Here is a 22,240-nt window from a genome sequence, read left to right on the forward strand (position 1 = left end):
GAAAACCTTTCTAATAAGGTTTCCCCTTTCAGTTTCCTTCTCACCACTAACTATCAAGCAAATTTCTTAAACAGAACCTTGATTGCTTCTTACCGTCTCTTTCCTACATATGCCACATCTAAGCAATGGGAAGTATACACACATTGTTTGTTCTACTACTAATTATTATACTACTAATATTATATTATACTTATATTATATTATATTATATTATACTTCTGAGTATCTCTGGAGTTCACACCAATATGACTTCTTCTGCGGGGTGACCATCAGTATATGTGTTCAGTTCATTGTTTTCTTTTCCTATTGTACAACCAAAACCCAGGTAAGTGATTTGGGAGTTATCCAACTGGTTCATAGAACCCACTGTGAAAATGGTCTTTTGGACTTGACATATGCATATATAAAATATATATGAAGATATATATCCATTGTATGTAGTACCTATTGTAGTAGAGTTCCAGATAAAACTCTTTTTCTTGCAGACTAACATATATGTGTGTTTAGTTGTCAATAAACTAGACTGCTAGCATTTAGTCAGCTGAGTGGTCTTTTGCATATAATGTTAATAGTTAATTCAATATGTATTACTGTTCATATTTTCATTTAAGTACTATGTTAATAGAACTGCAACTAAAAGATATCTATAGAACAAATATTTTCCTTGATTCTTTCATAATTTTACCCGGAAGCATATTATTAAATACACATAATAATTTATTATGGAGTATACTCAAACAACTAAATATCAGTGTTGCTTCTTAGCAAGATACATTATTAATAGATGATTTCTAGAAAATAAATTGTTTTCCCAGAATATCATAATTATCCCAATATCATAAAATAAATTCAAATTTAAAATAGTTGATATTTTTCTTGATTGTATTTCAATTGGTTTTGTCTTTAGGCTACTCTTTCTAAATAATAATAACAGAAATGTTGATGTTACATTAGATAGTTTTCTTTGACATTCATTAACCTATAAAAGTTATTCTGAAAAGTCTTACAAATCAAAACGAAACTCAGGTGTTGCTGAAGTTCTGAACATGGATTTAAAATAAATCGGATCTCCGATTCTCCCCCTGGAAACAGGATTATTGATTTCGCTCTCACAGAACGTGATTTTCTCTCTACAACAAGATTTTTACAGGAGCTCTTTCATCCTTGACAATCTTGAAGGTAATGACAATGGATTTCTTCACATAAATGTAAAGTACTCACATATTTGTGGAATATATATAGTATATATTTTCAATTCATATATATTCTCTATACGCATATATGTGTAGAAATAATATTAAACAATTTACAATTTTGTGGAAAAATGGAACTAAGAGATACTGAATTGTTTGGAACATTTTCATATATAAAATGCACATATTTCCTGGCAGGGGAGATACCATGATCACGAAGGTGGTTTTCCCAGGGCGAGGCTCATCCATTGCACTCCGGATGTGCTGACCCCTGTGATTTCCCCAAATGTGGGAAACTCGGCTGCATAATTTGTGGTAGTGGGGGACTGCGTTCGTGCTCTCCCATGGGAAAAAAATGCATGCATTTATATAGAATATAAAAATGTATATGTGTATGTGGAATATCATATACTATATATATATATATCACCCTAAATAAGCACAAGTTAACTTAATGGTGAATACATTGTAAATGTTTAAGCATCCTTAAATTTTTGCTGGTCTCTAGCTAATTATACCCTAGTTTCTTACCTGTATTCCTTAAAATGGTAAGTAAATTTCTGTTGCTATGGTTTAGAATTTTGAACAGAAGACTGACAATTACATGATTCCAAGTAGATGACAGTTTGCCTTTTTGGAGGTAGTATTTATAGTCTAAAATAATAATTATCTGTAAAATTGTCAAAGGGTTACAAAGTTATTACAATTATTAAATTCTTTTATTCATCATAGTAATTTAGAATGCAGCTCTACATGGTTCGTCCCTAACTTGTAGTAGACATTTTACATTTCTCACAAAAGGAGTGAGGGCAAAGATTGAACACAGAAAACCTGGAAAGCTCGGGTGACCACAGAATCAATGCTCCGGTACGAAAGACTTGCCAAGGTTACCTCGTCAATCATCTATCCCTTCTAGGAGTCCATTTCTTTGTAACTTGGACCAGAAATAGCAAAGTTAGAAAGCATTCACAGATGTATTGTTAATGACCTGCTTTTATTTATAAACCAGAAATGCGGCTTAATTTTTTACTCTGAGCATTATTGTATGATATATAAATCTCCAAGTTTCTCACTGCTTTATAAAGAATCTTTCATTTTACTTATTTTTAAATGGATTATAATGTGATTACAAGGAAAATGAATATTTAAAGCATGACATGGCTTTCACATATGTTTGTGTTAATCATGGGGGGGAGGGGGTAGTTGCCATTGTATCAATTTGAACTCAAGGCCCCATGTGGGTCCGAGTGGACCTGTGCTCTCCGGGTATCAGGGGATGAGGTTTCAGAAGTAAACCTCCAGGGTTTTTTCTGAAGACCCTCTGGGTGGATTCTGAGCTCCAAGTTTTTAATTAGAAATCAAATGCATTGACTGTCGGCATCATCTAAAGACTTCTCAGATGGCGCAAAGAGTTAAACAGCTGAATATTAACAATAAGATTGACCACTTAGAGGCACTTCAAGTAAGACCTGCCCATCTGCTTCCCAAAAGTCATGGCTGTGCAAAGTCGGATGGAATGCTACTCTGCTCTCCACACAGGGAGTCAAAATCAGCTCTACCATAGCTAACATATAAATCATGAATTGTAGTCACTCATCCCTCACTCAATATTTATATTCCATAATAATATTTTATGACCTCATTCAATACTTTATTTTTATCAATTTTTTTCATGTCATTATAAAGAAGCTTAACTTGGTGTTTGTGTTTTGGTTTTCGTCTGATTTTAATCAGCAGGGGTCCAAATTGTATTCAAGTGTTTTTCTGTGGAAGACGATATCTGAGCACACTCTAAATTAGTATAGTGCAGAGAGATGTTTGTTTAAGGATCAATATGTTCTTGATTAATATCTGGGTTCCCCTTATTACCAGACATGTTTTCATATAATCTATTTACCCTCTTTGGGCTTAATTTTCCCTACTTATAAAATATAGTAACATTCTACATCAATGTTTGTAATATGCACATGAGATAGAGGATAAATTGGATTTAGAACACTATTTGGTACATTCGTACGAATTCAATAAGCTATAAGAACTGGTACTATTAAATCCAATCAAGAGCAAAGGCATAGGTTCTCAAATATCTGGTCCTAGGATTGTGCAATCCTCTATAGAGCTTTTGGTCTCTCTGCTCTTATCCTATAAAACTCCCCAGAATAAATATGGATATAGATGTTTGTAAGAGCCATGGTCGTGATGTTATATACATCATCCTTACTTCTAGAACCACAAAATTAAGACGGTCACTCCATGCGTCTTGGGTAACGTCTCATTGGAAGTGATTAGTACAAAAAATAGACTAATAGTTTGTGAAGTCTTAGGAAGAACTCTCCTCTTTTCTTCTTGTGTGATTGTCTTCTTGATAGTAACTTTCTATTACCATTTGAAACAAAATAAATATGGACTAACGTGTAAAACTTGACTTTTGTTTTAAGCTTGACAAAAGAGGGCCTTACCAATGTAGTTCAACAACAAAAAGAAAATCTTCAAAAATCAACTGTTGAAGAGGAAGAAGATGGAGCTCACCAGCTTGTGACCTGAACCAACTCAGCTATCCCAGTGCCAGTGTGAGGCTAAAGAAAGCCGAGGCCCAGCTCCCTCAGCAGAATTCACTCGTCTTCTCCTGAAGAGAACCTTCTCCTTATGATGACCGGAAAGGCTGCAGACCTCTGTTATTCCTGGAGTCTGGGTTTCCAGAAATCCATGTGTCCCAGTTTCCACAGGAGATAGGATGAAAGAAAAAAAAAAAGGCTAGTCAGGTGGACACAGAAGGAGCTATCATATATGATGCAGTGACTCGATGAGGGCAGCCAGAAGGCAAGGCCATTTATAGAAAATACACTAACCTGGTTCCAAAGGAGGTTATGAATGAAGATGGCCCAGACCTGCGAAGATCCACTGACGAAGCCTAAAGGGAACAGTAACCTTCGACAAGGCTGTGCCACAGAAAGTGGCTGCAGCCATGCCTGTCCATGCAACTTGATAAGTTAACTGGCTGCTGCTGAATTTACCCAGTACACACCATGTCTACAAAGAGTGGTTTTCAACTCTGGAGGGACACAGAGGGTTATCCGGATGGTGGAAATGCAGAAAAATCCAATGGCCCTTGGAAGGTGTAAGATTCATGAGAAAATGCACCGGGAACCAGCTTCTCCTCCTGACCCTTTCATGCCTGTGCCTAGTTGAAAAAGGCACAAGAGTGGGGGAGGTCGGTCCCTCCTTGGATTTCAAACGGGGAGAATACCAAATGTTAGACAATTCCATTAGACAAATGCGCGGTTCCTGATGGAAGAGGATTACAGAGAGAACACATCAATGACATTTTGGCCAAACTGACTGAGGCCTTTCCAGGCGTGTGAAATTGTGAAAGTGAGGGCCCATGTAAGGAAAAAGATTGCTCAAAGGGAAAGGGGGAAACATGAAGAGAAACATAGACATGTGATTCAAAAAGCCAGGAAGAGGAGAGATAGGACCAAAATCCCCTTTACAAAAAGAAGATGGGGAGGCTGGTGAAAGGGATGAAATGTGGCACTGTACACGGAAAAAGACAGCCAGACTGGACGCTCTCCAGGATGACTGCTGATAAGAGATAGAAAGTCGTGGTGTTGTCACTGAAGCCATTGTTCTCGGCATGCCCAATCATCGAAATTGCAATGAAGTCCAGTACAACCAAAGGCTATTCAACCAATCTAAGGGTATGCGGGTGGGAAAACGACATTACCATGTGTATAATCAAGCCCAGAAAGGTGGTAAACACGAGGCCCAGAGTCTTGACAGACCCAGCAAAAATCTGGACAAGGATGTGCATGATGAGGACCTAGAAGCCAGAACAAAGACTAACAGGTTTGTTCTGGAAAAGGAGTTTTCTGGCTCAGACTGGAAGCAGAGAGGACGAGAAGGAAGGCTGTAATTTCAGGAATATCTTTTGAGTTTGGGAAAGTGTTTGGAAGACCCAAACAGCACAGTGGCTCTAAAAGACCCTCAGGTAGCAGCTGCCCCAAGGAGTCTGACCATGGATGCAAGCCGACCCAGAAGGAGTTGATGGATTGTCTTCAGTGAATGAACTGTGATCCTAAGCGTACTGACTCAGGTCATGCACGGAAATGCTCTGTCCAAGGTCAGGATAAAAACCCCATCTGGGTGCCAGATCCCTGTGCTACTTTGTATTGCAGGAATAAGGTGGGTGGGGGTGGGGGGGGTAGAAACTCTACTGGGAACTCTTTAGCATCTGTAAAGAGTGGATTGTGTTTGTGTTTCTCCCCCCTCTAGCCATTTATAGAACATGCTGCCCAGCACATGGAATTAAGGCTACTTCCTGTGATAGTCCACCACTAGTTCATAATTTGCAAGAACAACTGCTTATAACTAAAGTAATGCCATCCTCACCGCAGTGCATAGGAGGGTGTTCACACGTACTGAACTGTGGTACCTGATGGTCGTTTGTCCCTACTGTCTTGTTTCTGTTTGCAGTGGGGAAAGGGAGTTCTTGTTTGGTGCAACTCTCATTTTAAATAAAAACTTCTAAGCAATAACATAAAATAAAATACAATAAAATAGAGTGATAATTATGCAACTCTTTTAATATGCTTAAACCTTTGAACTGTATGGCATGTGAATTACGTGAAACTCTTAGAAAACAAAGAAAAAACCCCTGGGTTTGGTCATGAACTCTGCAGGTATAATTCTGTCAGAGATCTGAGCAGACTGACAGTTGAAGAATAAGTTTCTGATATTAAATGGCTTGTAAAACACTGTTGTAAAATATTTAGAAGGATCGATATGAAAGGGCATTTGGTTTATAACACGATGCCTTTTACGTTGTCTCTAAACTAAGCTGGCCATGCAGCATGGTGGATCAGTGGCTAATAAAAATCCATGTGGAATTGCTTCCTGTGTTTATTCTCACTTTCCATCTTTCTATCGTCAGCTTCTCTAATGTTGTGTTCTTTCAATAACCAAATTTAGCTTCCTTAACTTTGATCTTTGATATACACCCTAGGGCACATCTTTCACTTATTCATTTAGTTTTATAAATAAACAACAACCACAGCATAATTAGAAGTTTGACCTTTTAAATAATCATTTCCAGATACCTAGAATCCAACCCTCTTGGTAAATGACTTAGATGGACATAGAATAGGCCACCTAAACCTAGAATAGTCTCTGAAATATTGTTTTATTTAAAACCCTTTTTGATGGTAGATATTAAACATACATACAGTAGAGTACAAAAAAGTGAGGTCATAAATTATCATACAGTGGATACTTATTTCTTGACTCAGACCAAGTTATAAAATATTACTAGCACCTTAGGAACTTCTTTGACTCCCTTCCTAATCCCTTCTCATCCTGCTTTCAAAGATAACCAATATCTTAGATTTTATAATGATCACTTGCTTTATATTCAGAATACTATGCTTTCTGAAAGTTTTAATTTCGTATTCCCATCTTTGAATTTAAGGAAAAATATATAATATATAATGCCACTTCTTTCACTAAATATTTTGTGAACTATTTTTGTTGGATGGTGTTTATTGCTCATTCATCTTATGGTTATTTCACAATTTATATGTCCTTTCTAATTTGTTGGATATAAAATTATTTCCTGGTTTTGACAATTATGAAAACTATTACTCTCAGTACATAGGATATGGCTTTTTGTGAATGTACTCCCACAGTATATTACCTGGTGTGGAATCAGAGTATCTTCATTTTAGTAGATGATACCAAAACACTTCACGAAGGTCTATAGCAAATTTCATGGCAAGCAACAATGTATGAAATTTCCCATTAGTCATAGTCATCTTTAAATATTGGAATTTTGTTTTTAATTTTATTTTTATCAGGGGCAAAGGAACAACAAGAGATCTAAATTTTATGGTGAGGAGGGTGTATAATGCCCGGTGGGGTTTGATCAAGTGCAATGTATCTGAGAGGAATTACTGAGAGCCCAATAGAGGCTGAGCATAATAGTGGGATCGGAGGAAGGGGAGAGGTAATAGAAAAAAGAAGCAGGAGGCAAAAGCTATTTACAGAGGTAGTAGAACCCCGGTACTCAACCGCATCAGTACTCGACATAATTGGATTTCGACGCAAAATTTTGTCAACATTTTGTGTCGGAGCTCAAGCAAAATATCAGAATCTGACCCAATGCATGTGATTTTTGTAAACAAAAGCATTTCATGTTTTGGTCACTTGGCATTAGTTGGCATTATTAGTAAGTGTTGTTTACGACTTTATGTTGTTGAAACCTTCTGTGGTTGTGCTCCGATTGTTTTGCTATAATTTTTAGTTTTTGTGGCTTTGCGTATTGTTTTTAGATAAAAAAACATGGGTCCTAAGAAAGCCATTGCAGACAAGCAGAAAAGGAAAATTCTAAGAACCACAATTGAACTGGAAAAAGAGATTATTGAAAAGTGCGAAAGGGGCATCGATGTGACTGATTTAGCGTCCCAGTTTAATTTGCTGAGATCCACCCCAAGTACCTTTTAAAGAACAAAGAGGCAATCCCACGTGCTCCTGTTGCTAAGGGGCTTTCGAGTCAGACCCACCAGAGGCCCCGGAAACAGATGAAGGAGAAGAACTGCTGTTCGTTCGGAGGAATGAGAAACAAATTGCTGGTATTCGGAGGCTATTCTGTGCGCTGAGGCCCGAACCTTGCATGCTGACCTTCTGAACAACAAGCCTGGATGCAGTCGTGGTACCAAGCATGAGTTTAAGGCTAGGAGGGGATGGTTTGATAGGCTTAAGAAAAGAAGTGGCATTCGTGTGTAACATGGCATGGGAGGCAGGAAGTGCTGATGAAAAGCTGCAGAAAAGTATGGCTTTCTGCCACATCAAATCTTTAACAGTGATGAGACAGGACTCCTTGGGAGGAAACTGTCAAAGAGGAGCTCTATTACAAGAGGAAAAGAAATTGCCAGCCACAAACCAATGAAAGACAGGCTCACTTTGCTTTGCTGCTGTGTGCAAATGCAAGTGCTGATGGCGTGGAGGAGCTGGTTGAAGGGCACAACACTGCACTCACACACAGGAGCTCCAGGAACTTCGAAAGGAACAGCAGCAGACGTTGGCTGAGGAGCAGTCTGGAGAGGAGGAAACCAAGAGAGAGTCAGTTTCTTAAGAAATGACACTTCATTGGGAGAAAGTCCAGAGTTTTTTGTTTTTGTTTTTAAAGAATCCTCATGATAAGGAACTGGTTAACCATGTTATTGATATTGTTGATGATAATTTAGTAAACCCCTTTAGAAAACAGTTAAAGAAACACCAACAGCAGACCACATTAGACAGATTAGTTTTAGAGAAAGCCAGACAGGGCCTAGTGAAAAAAGGCAAAGCACGGAAAAACCTCCTGAGAAGCAGCTACCAGTTGATTTGATGGAAGGGCATCCTCTTCCAACCAATGACTCTCTCTCCAACCCTCTTTTCCACATCTTTGTCCACAGATCCAGATCCTCATCCATCTCAAGTATGGGTCATACTTTAGTTCTTAAAAACTTGTTTTAATTATATCTTTTAACTCTGAACTTATTTACTTTGAAATTTCTGTGTATTTTTTTGTACAAAAGACATGGTTAGGGTAAAAACTTGGTGGTTGAGAATGGGTTAATCTGTTTTCACTTATTACTTATGGGAAAAATGATTTGGAACTTGACTGCATCATATTTTGATGCTCCTTCTAGAATGGATTAGTGTCAAGGTCTGGGGTTCTACTGTATGGCTATTGGTATGTATGTATGTAAATATATTTATTTATAATGAAAGGGATAGAGGCCAATGTGCATATATTTGTATGTTAAGTATTAAGATAGCAGACAGACTGGGCCTTTACTCAAGGCCTCCCTTGACACAAAAACACTTTGTTCTAATAACCTGGCATTCTTTGATACTCACCTTCATGACACAATCGCTGAAGACAAAATGGGTGCAAGAACAAATGTGGTGAAAAAAGCGATGGTGCCTGGCTATCAAAAGATGTAGAGTTTGGGGTCTTAAGGCTTGAAGTTAAACAAGCAGCCATCTAACAGGGAAGCTAATAAGCCCACATGGAAGAAGCACACCAGCCTGTGTAATCATGAGGTGTTGATGGGATCATGGATCAGGTATTAAAAGATTCAAAAAAAAATTATAGCGATATGAAAGAGGGTGGTTGGAGTGGAGATCCAATGCCCATCTGTAAATGATTGGATATCCCCCCACAGAGGGGTTACAAGGAAGGGACAATTCAACCAGGGTGCAGTATAGCATTGACAAAACACATCATTCCTTTAGTTCCTGAGTGCTTCCTCTCCCCACAACCATGACTCAGTTCTACCTTACATTTCTGGCCAGATCAGATTACACACATTGGCACAGTTAAGAGCTCTGGACACATGGAATTGAGGACACATAAAACTCTCAGGAACAGTAAGTAGGGGGAGTCACAATATCATGATGGTAGGGGGTGGTAGGGGTTGGAAAGGCGGAGAAAGGGAAAAAAACATCACAAGGTTGGATATATAGCCCCCACCTAGGGGAATGAATAACAGAAAAGTGGGTAAAGGGGACAATGGACAGTGTAAGACATGAAATAACAATAATAATATATAATTGATCAAGGGTTCACCAGGGTGGTAGCGTGGGGGAGGGAGGGGAAAAAAGAAGATCTGATACCAAGGGCTCAAGTAGAAAGAAATTGTTTTGAAAATGTTAATGGTAACACATATACTAGTATGCTTAATACTATTGAATGATAGATTGTTATAAGATTTTTAAGAGCCCCCAATAAAATTATTAATTAAAGATATTTTTTGATTTAGATATATTTTAAACTTTGGTCATTTTTGATAGCTACGCATGCATTTCTAGTTCAATAAAAGGCAGTTTTTTTTATAAATGACACTCTTTTGATAGTGAATTGAGTAAATTGCTCCTTTTTGTATGTACTTGTTGGCCATGAATTTATCCTAATCTGTGAAGTTCTTGTTCAAGTCTTTTTCTTTATTCTGTTCTGATTTCATATTTTTCCATATTTTTTGAGTTCTACATTGGTTAGCTTGGAGCTTTCAAAGCAAAATAATTAAAATAAATGTTGTCATTTATTTTAATAAGCCTTCCTGTCTTATTTATCTTCAGGATTTCCTTGGCTATAATAATACACCCATGTTTTTCCATATAAATTTTAGAAAGTATCTTTCTTTCTATAAAGCATTCTGCTTGGTAGGCATTGAATGCCATTTTGGTTCCATTATCAAACTCATTGCCATCCAGTCAGTGCCAACTCATAGAGACCCCCGTGGGTTTCCGAGACTCTGTTCATGGGAGCAAAGGCCCAGTCTTTCTCCCATGGAGCTATCACTAGTTACACCCTGCCAAAATGCTCAGTTTCATAAACTTTCAATTAGCTTTAGCTTGAATGGCAAGTGTCAATAGGACAAAATTATTTTTCTCTCGAATAATTTTTCACGACTTTGATAACCTTCAAAGACCTTCAACTTGTTTTTCTAAGTTTTCATTGGTTGATTTAATTATCTAGCTTATCAAAGGCTAGAGCACAAGTCTTTTTCTATTTCTTATGGAAACCTGATATTAAAATATATTATCTTGAGAATTTACTCATTTTTCATATCATAGCATAACTATTATTTATAGCAATTGATAGTTTACTTAAGTTAGAATTTAACAATATTTTAAAAGCCCAATTTACAATTCAATTGACTAATGTTCTGTTGCCAGGACACGCAAGTAAATGTGTCAATATTATTTGGATATAGGTAAGACCCGGGAGTAAAGTGGTATTGATTTAACTTCTGGTTTCTTCCTTTCTTTAGTTATGTTACTAAATCATTCTGGCAAATAATGCTCTCAGCTGTAAAATGGGCATGATAACAATGATTATCATTTAAAATTATTATTATAAGAATTAACTGAGGTAAAGAATTTGATACAGAACCTGGGATATAAAATATATTGAATATACTCAAATGAACAATAATTCCCCTTTTATCCTTTTGTTTGCCTACTTTCCTTTTATGTCTTCTGATTTCATATGTATTACACTTAGGCATCTATCAAAATGGCTTACTTATATCTAGCTTATTATTGTTATATTATTGCTTTGTTGCCCTGGTGGAACGTTAGTTTGAGGTCAGTTTTCATCTGTCTTTATTTATTTTTTCTTCTCTACCGCCCCAGTGTTTCTCTTTTACTAGATCTGCTCCTATGATTGCCTCCCCTTGGACGCTCTCATTTCTGGATTGTGTTTCTGCAATTTTTCCAGTTTATTATTTATTTTTCCATTTCTCCCCATGAACGTGTCACTATAATATCTTCCTCCAAAGAGTGCTGCATTCTCTATTGTCAACAAGATTTCAGAAGAAATTTCTGAACTCCTCTCTCTAGGGCAGCAATTTAAAACTTAAAAGTTTTGATATTTATTTGGCCTAAAACGTGGAGACACGGTTATAAAAATTACTAGAAGTTGCATGTGATCTGAAGCCTATTTTATTTGTATCTTATTGTCTTCTATCAAGTGGCTATTTGAACAATTGATATTTTCTAAGTGTAGATTTATTTCCCTAAAGATATGCTATAAGGGCAGAGCGGTGGACAAGAGTTGGGAACATTATATGAAGAGAAGGTATGGGTTCTTGAGGGAGCTGTGGCTGGAGACTCAAACTCTGTGGTTATCCCAAAGCATTTTACAAGTGTTTCACACACATCATTCTAAATTCATTTTTGTTTAAATGTATTTTGAGTATTTCAAAAAGCTTAATGGAAATCATATAGGTATGCAAAAATTCTATTTATACACTAAATTTTATATTGTGACTACAAATAATTTATTGTGCTGTTAGCTTCATTTTATTTTTACTTAGGCCATATAAGAAGTTTTTTTCCCCTCTCCCACATTTATGTATAAATTTAATGTATTTCCATTAAATTGATACTGACTAATAGCAGCCCCATGGGGCAGAATTAGATACCTAATGCATAGCTCATTAGTCCACCATGGCACATTGGATTGTAATATTGTTGTTATTGTCAGAAGCCATGGAGTTGTTTCCAACTCATAGTGCCCCTATGTACCACAGTGCCCAGACTTGTGCCATCCTCACAATGGTTGTTATGTAAAATCCCAATGTTACAGCTACCGTATCAATCTGTCTTCTCAAGGGTCTTTTTCTTTTCTTCTGCCCTTGTACTTTACCAAGTATGGTAAAGGACTGGTCTCTCCTGATAGCATGTCTAAAGCACACGAGACAAAGTCTCCCTATCTTTAGTTCTAAGGGAGAGTTTGGCGGTACTTCTTCCAAGATTGATTTGCCAGTTCTTTGGGCACTCCATGGTCCTCCCCATATTCATTTCCAGCATCATATTCAAATTCATTAATTTTTCTCCTGTTTGCATTATTCAGAGTTCAACTTTCAAGTGCAACTTTCAGAGGCAAATGAAAATACCCTGGCTTGAGCCAGGCACCTCATTGTCCGCAAAGTAACGTCTGTGCTAGTCACACTGTAAAGAGTTCTTGTGAAGCAGATTTACTCAGTGCAGTGGGTCATTTAATGTCTTGATCATTGAAATGCTGACCATCTAAAAAATGTCAATTAGATTGCTCTTATCAAAAATAGTCTTATGGATTAAGTTTTCAGCAAGTAAGTGGTATATATTTGAATTTAAAATAAATTCATGCCAATGAAATGGCTATATATGTATCTTATGATTCTTGTTTAACACTTTATTTAATCAGAATATTACTGTAGTGAAAATTCGATAAGACAGTATCAACTAATCAACAATAAGATAATCATTTGTTAGACAAACCTGATCTTTTGCTACACGGATAATAGAACGTTATTTCTTTCTGTTATTTACCAGATGTATGCGCCAAAACTCCAAAGTCACTGCCAGCGAGTCGATACTGACTCAAAGCAAACTGAGTCTCTGAGACTGGAACTGTGTCCTGGAGAAGAAAGCCCAGTCTTTCTCCCACAGAGTTGCTGGTGGTTACTAACTACTGATCAAGCAGCCTGCAGCCGCATGCATGCCACTATTCTACCAGGCTGGGTTGTTATGCGGTTTATTAAATCCTGGACGTTGGAATTACATGGTTTCCAGAATGGCCTCATGTCATTTGTGGATCTCTTCAAATTATCTGTAACATCCAGATATTTTGGGGGATTGGGGCATGGGAGGGATTATTCTAAGTATTGTTTATATGTGCATTTCTTTATATAATACTATTACAATTAAATTTCAGATTCAAAGAAATCCTACATCACCATTAGTGTCCACACTACCTGTCCCCAGTGTACATGAGCTGCAGGGATAACTGTGGTTTTTCATTTTGCCGATTTACTGTAGATTACAAAATTACCCCATGTAAATATTTCTTAATGCGGGCGTTTGGAGGGTTTTCTTCTTTATTGTCAATGGAAAAGCTTCTGGTGGAACAGCGGCTCAGTACTCCACTGCCAAGTGCAAGTTGGTGTTTCAAATCCAACTTGGGAGAAAGCTCTGCGAGTCTGTTTCTGTAGCAATTGCAGCCTGGGAAACCCTTTCGAGTCCTTCTGCCCTGTCCTCTAGAGTCGCTGCAGGTCCAAATGGATTTGTTGCTAACAATGGGTTACTGTCATTGAGGTGCATATTATCATTCGTCTTAACTGAAAGGTGACACTGAGAGAATATTAAAAGTTTGTCTTCAGGGGAGACAATGCCTCAATAAATTTGTAATGCTTCAGAATCCATTATCTCCTAAGAGTAATTAGAATGATTTGGCTTAAATATGTTTTCTTTACAAATAGACCTTAAAGTTTATCTTTCAATTTTTAAATAAAATATATTTATTTCAGGTAACTCTAGGATTTATCAAGGAATCTTCATTACTTTATACCTCCTTATTTGGTCTATTTTTGCTTGAGGTAAAGTTGGTATTTTACCTTGCCTTTGACAGAACCATTCTTTTTTTTAAAAAATCATTTTATTGGGAGCTCTTCTAGCTCTTATCAAAATCCATCCATCCATTATGTCAAGCACATTTGTACATATGCTGCCATCATCATTTTCAAAACATTTTCTTTGAGCCCTCGATATCTGCTCCTCATTTCCCCCTCCCCCACCCTCCCTCCCTCATGAAGGATAATTTATAAAAAAAATTTCCCTTGATAATTTATAAAGAAATTTGATAATTTATTTTTAAAAAATCCCCCCATGTCTTACACTGAGCGCTGTCTCCCTTCACCTACTTTTCTGTTGTCCATCCCCCTAGGAAGGCGTGATGTGTCAATTCTTGTCATCGGTCCTTCTTTGTCCCCCCACCTTCCCCTTCCCCTCCTGGTATTGCTACCCTCATTATTGGTCCTGAGGGGTTGATCTGTCCTGGATTCCCTGTGTTTCCAGCTCTTGGTATTTTAAAGTGCTGTCATATGTGCTATAGTATGGTGATATTGATGTTCCAGCTTCAATCAAGGAGATACACTTGAACTCCTAGCCACATTCTCAGCAATCTCTTAGGTCACTCAGTATCAATCCTTTAGAATTGTTCTAATATGTCAATCTATTGGCTGAATGGTCTAGGTGCCCCAATTTGTATATATTCTTTAAATTAGGGAGTGAATTTCACTAGTTTCCTCGGAAAGGGCTTCTCCCTGATGGCCACAGTCAGTTTGTGTGTGTAGTATTTCAATAGTCAGTAGACATAGAAGACTGCGTAATCGGGCTAGTATTACTAAAAACAATTTTTAAATAACCACACATGACTTGAGAAAACACCAACCCCGCTGCCAGGGAGTTCGTTTTGACTCACACTTTCCCAGGGTTTCGGAGGCGGTGAGTCTGTCCCCGAGCAGAACGCTTCACCTTGCTCCTGCCGAGCGGCTGCTGCAGGCGTGAGACGGCTGGCTGGCCTTGTTTGTAGTTAGCCGACTTGCGTGCGCTCGGATTCCGTAACCCACGTGACCGTTTGATACTCTAGTGAATACATCAAGTCTAGAAAATCGTCCACGTAGAAAAGTTCTTAGAACAATTTTTAACATAGCTTTTGACATCATGTTGATAAGCTGTCATTCTCCAATCATGAAAGCAGAGCCTTCCAAATGTTTTATAACTTTTCGCAATTTTAGCATGAAATGTCTATAAATAGCTTGATATTATGACATACTAATATCTGTTATACTGACATTTGTTTTCCCGATTAAGGAGCTTGGGTAGCAGAAGTCATTTGTGACTGGCTGCTGCCCTAACTCAGGATGACTCCATCACAGCAGATGGAATTTCTCTGTTGTATGTTGAAGACTAATTGTTTAGAAGAAGGGCCAGGGCTAACTTCTGAGGGAGCCTGGGGTGGATTGAAACACCAACTTCAAGTAGGCTGGTGTTGAATCATTTTTGCTGAGCTGGCATTGGTTTGATAGCAGGGAACCCAAAGTCCAGCCATACAAACTCGTCAGGAGCTCCATAGAAGAAAGGCCTAAAAACCTGCTTCATGAAGATTACAGCCACTAAAATCTACGGAACAATTCTCACATGAGTGGAGATCAACTTCCCCAAATCCAGCTCGCTGCCATCAAGTCGATCCCACCCCTAGTGCTCGTAGATAGGTCAGGGTAGAACTAGTCCCTGGGATTTTTTGAGACTAATTGTTTACAGAAGCAGAGAATCCCATCTTCAGTCTTCCAAGCTGCTAGTGTGTGTGAACTGCTGACCTTGGAATTCATCGACCGACTTGTAACCGATTATGCAACCAGGGCTCCTCTGGGGATAGAATAACAGCAGCAAAACATGACAGCTTCCCAATTAAGGATAGTAGATTCTATTAGGCATTTATGCAAGTTTATGTTCATTTTTCATTTCTTCTGTGAAGCCATTAAGTGATATTAATCCAAAATATATTCTTTAATATGGATTTGATAAAATCCTCACTTCCATTTTGTGTTACTCTTTTCACCTAGTTTTTAACAAGTGGTCTCACTTAGACTATTTTTAATAAGCATCTTTAAAATCTGAATGGATACTTTAAAAGACATTCTAAAACAAAGATATTTCTTCACCTTTCATAACAGATAGATCATCACCTTTTGCTGAATCATTCTACCAACACTTTTTTAAATGTTTTGTGTTTTATAAAATGAAAATTTTTAATTTTGAAATTTTGCTTTTGGTTTAAAGAATAAAAAAAGAATGTGCATTTAAAAATACTCCACTTACTAGTTTTAGTTAAAATATTTTGGAAACGATTTTCTAATTGCGTGTATTTTATTGTATCTTCCCTTAAAAAAAGCCTGTAAGTGGCATTTTTACTTTTCCTCTATTTCTCCTAATGTTGACTTATTTCTGATCAATATTTGCTATTTTTATATTTTCCATGCTAGCTTCAGCTCCCTGTTCATGGTGAAATAGAAAGCCATCACTTGTGTTGTGGATTTAAGAAAATCTTCTCAAACTTTATCTTAAAACCTTACCTCCCACACTTCATCAAAAGTAGGCACACAAAAGTTTTGTGTGGATAAGAAAATTGAAGTTTTCTATTACTTTACTTACTGTTTCTCATATCTTATTAATGTTGAGACAATTCATCCAGGGAATCTTTCTCTTTTAACTGTTAGTGCTATAGATTATATATTCCATAACAATGTAATCACTAAGAAATTTACTTAAGAAAACTATTCTTCTACATGAGTTTTGATAAAAGGCACAATATATCTTGTCTAATTGCATCATAAGTATACATGTTAAAACTGTAAGAAAATAAAACAGAAGATAGAGGAAATTGAATGTGAATAACCAAATATCATAGTGCCACAATTCAGAGGGAAAAGGATAAGAGAATTCATGAATTTTTTGCCTAATTTTCCTTTGTTATCCAAGCTTTGCTGGTTCTGACACTCATCTATATTAAGAAAATTCATAATATTATAAATTTATTTTCAAATTTTACTATTTTATGACTAATACATTGGGAATATATTTGTTACAGCCAGGAAGTATTTATCAAACAAACAAATGTTTGCTCTGATTTAAAAAACTGCTCTTTAATTTGCATAATATACATCCAGTAGTCAATTAAGATTTTGGGATAAGGCAAATCAAAATCATAATCATTTTAAAGAAGAATTTACTAAAGTTTTAGATTTTGTGTCTTTAATAATTGTATCATCAAGCGAATTGTGACTTCTACCAATAGTATCAATTCTCAACATTCTGTTTAATAGATCTTGATGAATCTTAAATTGAAGGTTTGCAAGGTTTTATGTTGTGTTGATAAAGGATTCATTTTTTATGATTAGTGCATATACTTCTTTGAAATGACAACACAGATCTAAAAGGTATGATGTGATGGTACCTTAATCTTAAAGGTAAATTGCTATTGTTAAAGGAAAACATTTTTTTTGATCCTAGCTTTTTAAAAGTTTAAGTTTTGTGTTCAACATTTCTGTTTGGTCCTACAACAGCAATAGTAATCTGTTTGCCTCTCACATTTTACTGATTTCTTCTGTTCTCCTTATGAGCTATAGTGTCAATATTTTAGTGAAACTGGTAACTCAGGAACAAAATTATTGGACGTTTTTATGGGAAACAAACAACAAACAAGTATGCTTCTTCAAGTGAGCTTTCATGACAGTTTTTGAAAATATTCTCATTGAAACCAGAATGTTTTCCTCCTCACCATCAAGTCATGTAATGGTTGAATTATGTTTAAATGAAGTACATTTTTTAAACGTACTGATATTTTTAATAGGTAGGAGTGTTTCATAAATCTAAAGACACTTTAGCATATAAAATCCCCCATAACTCCACATCATCATTCTTTTTGTTGTCCAAGAGAACAATCAGTGATAATTTTGGCAGCGAATCACATAACAGTGAAATTTGACATCGACCCCTGACAGCAGAATTGAGCTTCCATTTATTACTACTATATCAGTCAACTGAGATTGGGATCGTCCATTTCTCCCTCCCACCCCCACTTTGGTATGTTTCAGCGAAAGAGAATTGATTTCAGCGACTAAATCTCAAATAGCACGGTTTTTTCCACGCAATATTTAATGGATTTCTAAATCTGTACGAAGAATCATGCTCAGACAGTGTTTAATTCTAAACAGCATCCTAACCATAAAAATGTGACTTCTCTGTCAGCACAACACAGACCTCCCATGGAAGATTTTAAAAGAACCATGCACAGAGCTGCAAATATTTCATTTTAACTTCCATCCCATCCCATGCTGTGATGTTTTCCTTGTTCCTTATGTGCAGGTCAGTCTGCATATTTCCCACAGAATTCCCGCAGAGGACCTTTGACATGTACACGGAGTTATAAAAACATTTGGGTGAGCCAGGGTACAAAATATGGAGAAACATTCCAAACTTTGCCCAATAAACTCCTATGAAAATACTTACAAGGGCAACGCTGACTTAGTGAAAAGTTTATTCAATTTCTTTATTATAAATTTTGAAATGATATTTCCACAAATATCAGTGGCAACTCTAATATTAATCCTAAAAAGAAAACACACATAAATAAACATGTTATTTTACGTCTTTTGGTGGCTTAAAGATGGCTATACTAGAGAGTAATGCTACTTCTTTCTTGTCTTTGGCTATCTTTAATATAAAATATAGTACCATGTTATCAAAATATGCACTCATGAGTATTTACTTTTTATTTCATAAAATCTATGTTTTGAAATAGAATTTATTGTGCAAGCAAAAAAAAATAAATTTAAAAGTCTCTTGGTATTTATCATCTGGCTATTTGGGTCAAAGTTTATAAATTGATTGTGTAAGAAAATTCTATAATTGTAATTTATCGATACATAAAGCTTTGCAAACTGAGCTATTAGTGGAAGTAAAAGGAGAGCTGATTAGGAGTTTCAATTCCTGCAGCGAGATTAACATACAGGGATTTAAAATGAATCTGTTCATCTGAATTTGTATTTGTTTATTAAGGAATAGAATTTATAAATCATGTTAGTAACCAACTTAATGGAATTTAGGCTGTAAAAAAATGTCAAAATTAGTACTTTTTAAAAATAGTTTTAAAATGTGACAATAGTACATAGAATTCCTATACACTTCATTTCTAGTTTCTCCAATATTTTATATGCTACATTAATTTAGAACACTTGCTACAATGACAGAAATATTGTCAAAGCACTATTAGTCATTAAAATCCAAACTTTTCAAAAGATGTAAAATTGGAGACGAGATATAGAGCTGTAAAATCACAGACCTGAGTTTGGATTAGCATTCACTTACCTTATATTGTGTGTCCTTACTCAGTTTTGTCTGCTAGTTTCCAAGCTGTAAAATCATAAACAGGGATACTGTGAACTCCCAAGTGTTTCCTGGCACTCAGTTCTTGGATTTTCTCAATCAAAAAATCTTCTATATATATATAGAATTATGATTATATACATAATTATGTATTGTATATATACACACTATATATAGTATATATCTATGCTATAATTAAAACAAGTACCATAGATAAAGCATTGCTATTATATAATCGAAGTATTAGAAATGATAAATGAACCCATTTGTCTTCAAACAAATAATAGTGGAATTGTTTCATTTTACAAGTCTATTAAAAGGAATTCAAATCTACTGAAAAGATTTAATATAATAACAATACTTCTAAATAAATTCATTATGAACCTATTTTGGGTTCAGAAGTCCCATATTTTGGGGCTTCAAAGAATCCAAATTTAAAAGCAAAGACAATCTAATGAAAAAGAAGAAGACTACTTCAGATTAGAGAAAAACAATCTATGGTTAAATATAAAGAAAAACTAAAACTAAAATAATAATTTTTATTTTCCCTTTATTTGTACAAATAAAAAATTACTATAAGCATAATTTTCTTCATAATTCCACCAATATGATGAAAAAGAGAACTTCAAAAATATTGTAACTGAATAGCAATATGTAAATAGCTCAAAGTTGAGAGAGAATCCTATATTATTTAGCAACACAACCTCAGTACAACTGGCATTTATATGTAAGTAGTCTTTCTATTTAGAAAAAAAACACGAATTTCTAAATATGCAGGAAAATATTAGATTATACTACATAATTTCATGTAGATTCAAATGGTAGTAACTCAGAAAAAAGAGCAATTTTGTTGGATGAGTTAGTTGTAAAGAAGGGTGGTTTTTACCTCTGCTGTTTATTTTGAATAATATTTTATTAGAATTTGGTGAGAGCATACACAGCATGTAAGTTGTCCAGGCAACAATTTATACACACATTTTTCTGTGGCATCAGTTACATATAATGCATCAATAACATTTTTAATTGTTCTGATCTTTGTAATCTTTTGCTTATTAAAAATTCCAGTAGTCTTAATTTCTCTGGCCTTTTATTTTTGCATCTTTGCTTTTGAGTAATCCTTGATCATTTGGACTTATCTGGATGGTTTTTAAATCAGTCATCAGTCTTCTCAGCATTAACCTTTGTTTCCTTTGTTGTTCCTCTCTGCAGCGTCACTAACTGCTGACCTTTGGGTTAGTTAGCCTCAGTTTTAGGTTTAAAAAATGTCTCAGGGAAATAGTCCAAGCATGGCCTCAGTTCTCTTTGGTTGCAGTTTTTCTAGATTTTTTTTTTTTTAAGGATTAGAGTTTTCCTTCACATTTTCCTCCCGTTTTATTGTGTGCCCATCCCCTGTGAACCTGACCAGAATGATTAGTAATGGTAGCTGGACACCATCTAATTCTTCTGAACTTGGCATAGTTGAGGTCATTGCTTATTTAGATTTGTTTCGTCTCTGATCTTTTGTGTACCTTCCTAGAATTTTGTTCTTGGTGAGTAGAGACTAGTAGTTGTATCTTAGACAACTGCTCACAAGCTTTAAGAAACCACCTGCTACTCACATCCCTAGAATTCACAATAATGAATTTTGTGAAGTGCGTTATGTCAAATTCACTGATTTATACAATGAGATTATGGTGCTAAGCCTTCAAACAAAGAAAATGAATCTTTGAAGGTGTTTGCTTATGTTTGAGGAGCAACTATATTCAAATATGTAATGAATATATGTACCTCTATAGACATATTTGTGTTTACATGTACCTATAGGTACTTACAAAAACCTCTGGGGGACAATATAGTAGAAATTGGAGTGCAAGTTTATTAGTTCTAAACCAGCTCTTTCTTAGGCGAAGGATAAGGCTATTTACTATCACAAAGATTTATAGTCTTGGAAGACTTATAGGCTTGTGTGTGGCTCAATCAATTAAAATGGCAGGGTTTTCATGTATATATATTTCATATATATATATATATATTCTACCTGCTTTCTTCAATGAAATTCTTAGCAGTACCTCTTCCACTTTTAAACAGTAAAATATCATATAACATCATTTATTACATGTACTAATGTTAGTAATACAGAAAGAATAGCAAGTTTGTTGGATTAGTTTTAAGGAATTGTAAATTTTATCTCTGCTTTGTTTTTTTAAAATATTTTATTGGAAGTAATTTGTGCCAGCTCAGAAGATGGGTGAGGTCATGGTACCTGTTCCCAGAAGTAACTCTTTTCTGCCTCAAGGGCAGGGAAGTTAGTTAGGGAAGGAATTCTTGCTTGTTCATGTATGGCCAGAGACAGCATTCTTCATTCTGCTGGTCCCATGGCACAGTTCAAACGTGTCCAGAGACAGAGGTGGAGTAGTTTTCCAGGAGCCTGGTTTATAAGCGCAGAACAGGACTAGGCCTAGGCTTGGTATCACTAGCTGTCGGTGGGTATGGGTAGGAGCTGACCCTACTCTCACCAGGAGGGTATGGGGTACAAGGGAGGATCCCAAATTTCTTGTTCTCAAACATGTGCTTTTGATGTCTGACTGCTATTGCTATGGAATGTTGCTTGTCAAAGGTTGCGGTGGCTGCGTGGTGTCAGGCCAGCCAACAATTCATTTGTTTTGTTTTCTCTTGACACTCTTATCCAGGTTCTGTTACTCAGCGCTTAACCCACGTATCGATTCTTGCATTAGAAAGTCAGGATTGCAAGATTATTATCCGTGTCTGTGTCCTTTGGTCTTTCATGTCTTTATTGTAGAGAGTCTGTTTAGCAT

The 22,240-nt window shown here is 36.1% G+C and overlaps 1 non-coding gene and 1 pseudogene across 1 annotated transcript; both read left to right on the forward strand.

The window, feature by feature from the left end:
- The first annotated feature begins 1,377 nt into the window (after window positions 1-1,377).
- LOC115871128 lies at window positions 1,378-1,540 on the forward strand. Its single transcript, XR_004047108.1, has one exon. It is a non-coding gene; the product is annotated as a U1 spliceosomal RNA (small nuclear RNA).
- A 2,171-nt stretch (window positions 1,541-3,711) lies between these two features.
- On the forward strand, window positions 3,712-5,255 carry LOC101656205 (annotated as a pseudogene).
- The last annotated feature ends 16,985 nt before the right edge of the window (window positions 5,256-22,240 follow it).

Source organism: Echinops telfairi, unplaced genomic scaffold (assembly GCF_000313985.2).
Source record: "Echinops telfairi isolate 266 unplaced genomic scaffold, ASM31398v2 ScPeMD7_3533;HRSCAF=4204_0, whole genome shotgun sequence".
NCBI lineage: Eukaryota > Metazoa > Chordata > Mammalia > Afrosoricida > Tenrecidae > Echinops > Echinops telfairi.